Here is an 8,579-nt window from a genome sequence, read left to right as displayed (position 1 = left end):
CCACCTATTCTGCATCTTGTAATAATTTTCTCTGATTGCTATACAATGTCTTTACATCAGGAAGTCCCAAGCCCCCGTTTTTACATCATCCTGCATTATCCGAAAGCGGACTCTAGGCTTCTTGCCTCCCCACAAAAACTTGCTAATATCTCGATTCCACGTTACAAATGGTGCTTCATTAGTTAAGATTGGGATAGTTTGAAACAAGAAAATCATTCTAGGTAAAACTAACATTTTAATAGCAGTCACTTTACCCAACCAGGATAAGCCGATTTTATTCCAACGGGATAAATCTGCTTTAATTTTAAGCCATGTTTTACAGTAATTATTCTTATACAGTTCCGAATTTTTAGTGGAGAGCCAAACCCCCAGGTATTTAACTGTATCAAATTACTGCAATTCTTATACATCTTGCTTATTCTCTCTGGTGTTAAATACCACCAAAAATGTTTTATAATAACTCTCTTTGATGTTTTGGCTGCAAGTATAGTTCAATCTTTGTTTCCAAGTGTACTCCCAAGGGTCTAATTCAATTGCAAAACCAAAGTTTTGAGACCATCTAACCATATTTTATTTAATAACTTCCTCTTCTGTACAGATTTTTTAAGAATACAATTATAAAGTCTTGCTAATAAGGCATCTTTATTCAACATTTTTCCTGTTCTAGATCAGAGTCTGATTTGCAAATACCGTATTGTTTTTATCCATTAGGAAGAGTTTTCTTAATTGTCTGTAAAAGAACCATGAAAGATCATAACCCTGATCATTAGGATCTTTTCATGTCTTTATTCTATAACCAGTTCTATCTATTTGCATTAATTCTTTATAGGAGATCCAATTTGCGTCCTTTTTTGAATCTCTGGTCTCCTTTCTCAGGAACTTCATCTCGGTCCCCTTGGACACATCTTTGGGGCACCTTTTGCTGTAAGTGACCCAAGTGCAAGACCACCAGGACCCCTGCCCACCTGATGGCCGACACAGAGGCCAAGCGCAGGGAGTTGGGCCCCAAGAGAAAGAGGATGCAGAGATACAAGAACTCTTTGGTGAGTCGAGGTTCTTGACTATTAGTTTCATCTGTGTCACTGCTGGGCCAGCTCTTGAAAGCAAACAGAGAACATACTTTCCCAATTTACCAGAGACAGTCTTTCGGTAAGTCACTATCCTATTAGCTTCATCTGTGTCACTGCTGGGCCAATTTATGAAAGGAAGCAAATCACATACTGTCTGAGTTTTGCAAAGACAGTCCTGGTTAATCCTCTGTCAACCCACTTTTTCAGGGGCTTTTAAAAATGTCCCGGTTGCTCTCTCCTCCTCCCACTTTCCCCCTTCTCAGCTTACTTCAGTTTCTGAGTGCCATTCAGTTTGCACCCCATCAACTCAAAAGTGGGGAGAGGAGAGGAAAGAAAGAGGCAGGATATTGCCCTTCCCAGGAGGCTGAAGCAAAAGCAAACTGTTGTGCCCTTCCTAGCTTGTGTGACCTCGGAGGGTGATAGAGTCTCCTTCCTTGGAGGTCTTTAAACAGGCTGGATGGCCATCTGTCAGGGATGCTTTGATTTGGATTTCCTGCATGGCAGGGGGTTGGACTGGATGGCCCTAGTGGTCTCTTCCAACTGTACGATTCTATGATTCTATGATTCTATCTTTCTCATAAACAACTTTGTCCATCGTGACCACCTTTTGGTGTTGCTTTTCCACATATGTATTGCTTTTCCCGTCTGTGAAATGGGGGATATGGGAGACCATCTCTGGATCTAAATATGGGGTGGGCCCAGTGGCCTTCAAGCCCACAGTGCTCCCCAGAACAGTTTTTTAAAATTAACTTTTGCCTCTGAAAAGTGGCAAGAAATGTTTAAATGCACTATAATTTTTTGGTGGCTAAATGTACTGTATGTGTTGGGATAGTGAGTATCCTAATCCATCCTCTATATCCCAGCCATGGCCTAAATTATATTGGTTATTATATTGTATATTATATTGAAAGGATTCGAGACAAACTGGATCTTGAAGGCAGTAGTTGTTTTTTCCCTTTGCTGACAGAATTTAAAGTTAATTTCCTGGATTGAATATTGAAGTGATGAAATAATATTTGGGATGAACCATGTGCTTTCCTCCCCTTTTGCTTAGTCACTCTCTGAATGAGGGCTATTTTCTGTTGCAGGTGACCTTTGCGGATGTGGCAGTATATTTCACCGAAGACGAATGGAAACTGTTGACGAAGAAACAGAGACTGATCTACAGTTATGTGATGATGGAGAATTATCAGAATGTGGCCTCTGTGGGTAAGGAACCGTAATCCATTCTCCTTTTTATGAAGACTGAGGTCCCTTTTATGCTAAATTATCATTGTGCTATGATTCCACTAGAATTATAGAATCATAGAGTTGGAATAGACCGCAAGGGCCATCCAGTTCAACCCTCTTCTGCCATGCAGGAATACACATTCCAAGCACCATCCAGCCTCTGTTTAAAGACCTCCAAAGAAGAGGACTCCACCAAGCACTAAGGGAGTATATTGTACTGTCGAAGAGCTCTTACTGTCCCAAAGTCCCTAATAATGTCTAGATGGAACCTCTTTCTATGTGGCTTGCATCCATTGTAGTGTCTCCTTTTCTCTGTAGCAGCAGAAAGCAAGCTTGTTCCATCATAAATACGACCCTTTCCGATATTTAAACATGGATATCGTATCCACTCTTAACTTTCTTTTCTCAAGGCTAAACATACCCAGCTCTCTAAGCCATTCCTCATAGGGCTTCATGGTTTCCAAATCCTTCACCACTTTGGATGCCCTCCTCTGGGCATGTTCAAACTTTTCAACATCCATTTGAATTGTGGGGCTCAGAACTGGACACAGGATTATTCCAAGGGAGGCCTGACCAAAGCAGAAGAGAATGACACTATTACTTCCCTTGATCAAGAAACTATACTCATATTGATGCAGCCTAGAATGACATTGGCCTTTTTAGCTGCCGCATCACACTGTTGGCCCATGTTCAACTTGTGGTCTACTGGGAGTCCTAGATCCCTTTCAAGTGTAGTTTAATTGAGATAGCAACATCCTGTAGAATATTTGAATTTGTGATTTAGTGAGGCACTATTGCTCCCCACTTTATAAGGATACTAAATACCCCATTGTAAACTGCCAATTGTCAGAACCAGCTACTGTGGTTCATCCAGAATGGTCTTGAGGTTTAGGGGGGAGTTGTTAGTAGTTTAAATGTTAGTAGTTTTAAGTCGTTGGTAAGTATAATGGGGCCTAGAACGGCTTGGGGGAAGGGAATCAGTTGCGGAGGCTATTAACTGACTGGTTTGTGAGATTTGGGTGGCAGGCATGCCCCTGGGGGAGAGGCGTATGAGAACGGTGGAAGAAGAAGGCAAGAGGTACCTTGGCAGCTGGGTTGGTTAGGGGTTGAAGGGCCAGGAAACACACAGAACTCCAGAGGCATTTCAAATAGGTTTTTGTGGGTTTTTAGGGGGAAAGTAAAACACACATAGACATACATATACGTGTTCACGTGCGCACACACACACACACACACAAACTAGGTAACAAAGGTGGGAGTGGTGAATACTGTGAGGCTTTGCTAATGGTAATACATTACCTAGATCAGTGATGGTGAACCTTTTAGAGGCCGAGTCCCCAAACTGCAACCCAAAAGCCACTTATTTATTGCAAACTGCCGTGTCCCTCTGGCTTTCTAGTAACAAACTCTGGCAAAATCTGTGCTGGGGTGATGGCACACGTGCCCCAGAGAGGGCTCTGAGTGCCACCTCTGGCACATGTTCCATAGTTTCGCCATCACTGATCTAGATGGATCTCGAATCCAATTGCTGTGGGTCCAGAATGGGGGATTGAAGACAGTAACTTCAATGGCAAGTGGGGCTGGCGAGTGTAGAGAGGTGTTTAGCAATGTAAATCAACAGAGGGTCTGTCTGCAACTGGACTGACACTGAAGAACAGCCAGTTGGGGCTGATATTTGTACTGAAATTGTTGCTTGGGGGCAGAAACCGAGCATCCAAAAAGGTTTAAATTACTTTAGAAAGTTTTTTGTGTGGGGAAAGAATTGTCTGAAACTGAATTAAATGAAATGGGTGCTTGGTGGAAATACTTCAGCCAAAAAGGATTATCACACCAGCTCTCAGGTCCTTCTTGGCTCTGAATTCTGGTCCCATTCAAAGCCAGTGTATAGCACAGTCTGAAGGCGACACTCCCAGAGCTCAATAATAACACAGCAAGAACAGAAGCAAATCTCCAGATATAGGTATTGGCAATGCACTAACCACTTTCCACACTTAAAAATAACTCAGAGACACAGTTGATTTCCTCCAAGTCCTTGGAGGTTCTTTAGCTTGAGTTGCAATAGAAAACAAATATGTACCAGCTCTCCTCCCTGACTTTCATCAACTTCACAATATCTTGTACACACAACTCCAACCCACATCAATCCACATGTGAGCTGTATACTGTATTGGTTATGAGTCATCTTCTGGTGCCACACAGCATGAAGCATCCTCTGCAGTTAGCTTGCATCATGCCATGTGCTCTGACTCAACACTCTATGGCAGTCTCACAGGAAATGATGTCACTTTTCAATCAAAGTATTTTTACATATATTTATTGGAATATTTTCCAACTGTCTGACTATCTGCTTCCAATGATTTCCTTATGGCAGTTCACCTACAATCTCTTCTTTGCTAGCTCCTACGAGTAAGGATACAATCATTATATGGATTTGGGGCATCCAGAACAGGGTTATGCTCGGGTCACTCACACCAACTATGGCGCGTTACAGATGGCCTGAAAGCGGTGGTTTGCCGGTGCTGCCTGTTGCTGTGTCCAGGAACCGCAGTGGCCAAACCGCGTAGTTTCCAGACACAGCAAAAAAGCAGCTCGAAAATGGCGCTTCTTTTCTGCACCCCAGAAGTGGCGCTGAGAGGCGCTAGTCGCACACTTGCAGCGTCACTTCTGCCGCGCAACATCTGGACGCTATGCATCCGTGACATCAAAATGGCGGCGCCTGTGTGGAAGGGTGTCAATTTGTACGCTCTCTGCGCATACTAGAGTTCAGGGGTGTCTAGAATAGACCCCCCCTTTCTAACCCTAGTACGCCCCTTCCTAACCCTAGTATGTGCAGAGCGCGTACTTTCGGCGCATGTGTAACGTGCCCAAATTAATTTAATCTCACATAGGGAGGGGTTAACGTGGGGCTAAATCTTGGGGTAACACCTTCCTCTCTTAATGCTGAGATTCAGTCTTGTCTGTCATTGTCATTGTTTACAGAAGAACATGTCAGTCATGAGAGAGTCCATACAAGAAAGAAATCACATAAATGCCAGCATTGTAGGAAATGTTTTGCCTACAAGTCAGTCCTTGTTATGCATCGCAGAATCCACACAGGAGAGAAGCCATACAAATGCCAGCATTGTGGGAAATGTTTTCCTTTAAAGTCACACCTAGTAACACATCAGAGAGTCCACACAGGAGAGAAGCCATACAAATGCCAGCATTGTGGGAAATGTTTTTCTCAGAAGGCACACCTAGTGAAACATCAGAGAGTCCACACAGGAGAGAAGCCATACAAATGCCAGCATTGTGGGAAAGGTTTTTCTTTGAAGGGAGACTTAGTGAGACATCAGAGAATCCACACAGGAGAGAAGCCATACAAATGCCAGCATTGTGGGAAATGTTTTTCTTGGAAGCCTGACCTAGTGAAACATCAGAGAGTCCACACAGGAGAGAAGCCACACAAATGCCAGCATTGTGGGAAATGTTTTTCTTCAAAGTCAAACCTATTGGCACATCAGAGAGTCCACACAGGAGAGAAGCCACACAAATGCCAGCATTGTGGGAAATGTTTTTCTTTGAAGGGAGACTTAGTGAGACATCAGAGAATCCACACAGGAGAGAAGCCATACAAATGCCAGCATTGTGGGAAATGTTTTCCTTTAAAGTCACACCTAGTAACACATCAGAGAGTCCACACAGGAGAGAAGCCATACAAATGCCAGCATTGTGGGAAATGTTTTTCTCAGAAGGCACACCTATTGACACATCAGAGAGTCCACACAGGAGAGAAGCCACACAAATGCCAGCATTGTGGACAATGTTTTGCTCAGAACTCAAACCTAGTGACACATCAGAGAGCCCACACGGGAGAGAAGCCATACAAATGCCAGCATTGTGGGAAATGTTTTTCTTCAAAGCCAAACCTACTAAGACATCAGAAAGGCCACACAGGAAAGAAGCCACAAAAATCCCAGAAATGAACTAACATTATTTTTGTGGAGAAGGAATACAAAGAATATATTTTTCTTCCTTTGGTGATAAGAAAATGCCCTTGTGATTTGTGTGTTAGGTTTGTCTCTCCATATGTCTTTATGTTTTAAAGTTATATTTTCTTAATTTTATCTATTAATTGCTATTAGAGTAGATCATTGCTTTAGTTTATAAATTTGACTGGGAATTATGGGTTGTGGAATGGGTTAGCTAGATAGAGGGTGGGATTTGTTACAGCTGGCTAGAATAGTTGTTTGATTTATAGCCTTTGGAATGTGTAGGATGTTAGATGAAGAAAGTTGGGGGGAAGGTATTAACAGGAAGGGGACTAGTTTCTGGGAATGACAAAGGTAGCCTTGTTACCTGTGGGCCATTGACTGTGGGAATTGGAGGTGGGGGCTAGGTTTGAAAGAGGGTGGAGTTTTAGGTTTTGGGGTTTTAATGTATTATTTGGCTTGGGGTGGGCAGTTCTGATTTAAATGCTAACTTAAATGCTGGCCTGATTTAAATGGGCCTTTGCGCAGCCCCCGTCACATGCTAGGGGTTGGCCGAGAACGTAGTGTCCATACCGACCTCACTCCTAGCACGTGATGGGGGCGTCAAAATGGCGGCACCCTGTACACACAGGCGCTGCCATTTTGATGCAATGGATGCGTAGCGTATGCACGTCCCGGCCCCTTTGTGACACTGCAAGTGCGCCTTTGGTGCCTTGCGGCGTCACAAAGGCACCACAACAAGAACCTGCTTTTTGTGGGTTCTTTTTGTTTGGCGATGGAGCCACACAGTTTGTTCACTTTGGCTCCCTTGCGGAGCAAACCAGGGTGGCGAGAGACTGCCGTTTTTGGTCGGTCTGTATCCCGCCATTGTGTTCTTAATAAAGTTCTTTGTTATTTCAACACAATGGACTCATTGATGCATATAAGTTCTGAATTTGCACATAACTGACCCTTTCTTCTCTTCTCAGTCCTCAGCTCCATTCCCAGCCATATGAGCAGCAGAGGCAAACACACACACACACACACACACACACTTGTGTGTATACACACATACACACACACACAGAGAGAGAGAGAGAGAGAGAGAGAGAGAGAGAGAGAGATCTGTATGTACAAAGCAGAGTCTTCACAGCCTTTCCCTCCTGAGTCCAGCTCCGCAGCTTGGGCTCCATTCCGGAAGGAAGGAAGGAAAAAGGAAGGAAGGAAAGGTGTAGTCCTTCCCTTCTTTCAAATGTCGACAATGGAATAAACAGCAGCAGCTAGGGCTTTGCGATCCCTGCGCATGCTCAAGAGGGGCCTTTGGTGGCAAATGTGCATGCTCAGTCTCATCCCCTGAATCTGCCGCCCTCACAGCCTGCTCTGAGGGAGGGAAGTGGGGAGAGCCCTCATTCATTCAGAATGGCTGGAGGATCTTCTGGGGAGGGGTGATGTAAGAAGGACGGAAACCCCGATCTCCTCCCCACAAAGAAAGGCAGGGAGCCTGCCAGGCCTCCTCTCCCTTCCCTGCCCCCTCCTCTGGGGACTCCTTGGGGCCCAGGTACTTGGGGGGTTATTTTGAGAAAAGAGGAAAGGGGAGACCCTTGGAGAGAGGCATGGCCATGAAGGGGAGGGGCATTCAAGGGTAGAAAGGATTTTGGGGAGCCCTCTCCCTCCTGGAAAGTGGGGCAGAGGAGAGACCCTCCCTTCTGATGACTCATTTGGTGAAGAGTTTTGTGCCAAATACAAAGCATCACACAGGATAGGGTTCAATAGCATTGGAAACAACAGTGTTGTTTTTTTTTGGGGGGGGGAGACGTTTTCTCTGGGGTCCTGGGGTGAGGAGGCTCTGTCTGGGTGGGGGAAAGAGGCAAAATCTAGGCCAAATCCAAGAGGAGGGAGATGGAGGGACCCCAAAGCCCCATCTGGGGAGACTGACACTTCCCTGGCAACCTGGGAACTATGCTTAAAGGCCCACAGGATCCATATTAGGCATCCCCCACAACTACATACCTTTCCCTTCACAACAACCCTGCGGAGGAGGACCAACAGAGAGACCCTCAGCCCCAAAAAGAACACCCTCCTCCCGGTTTTGGGAACATGCTGAAAAGGCTTTGGACCCCCTTGAAAGGATGTAGGTAAAAGGAGTAGAAAGAAGGAATAAAGGAATGAAAACACCAAGGGAAGAGAAGCATAAAGGGACGGCTTAAGTGGGAGAGGGGGAGATCTGGAACCTGATCCAGGCACCTGCCCCCCAGAACCCACCATTAGAGCCTACCACAGATCACTGTGATGCTTTAAATGACTATTTCACAGATAATATCTCTCAGAT

The sequence above is a fragment of the Sceloporus occidentalis genome, unplaced genomic scaffold (assembly GCF_023333645.1).
Source record: "Sceloporus occidentalis isolate IW3139 unplaced genomic scaffold, rSceOcc1.0.p SCAF_39, whole genome shotgun sequence".
NCBI lineage: Eukaryota > Metazoa > Chordata > Lepidosauria > Squamata > Phrynosomatidae > Sceloporus > Sceloporus occidentalis.
Note: the sequence above shows the minus strand (reverse complement) of the source record.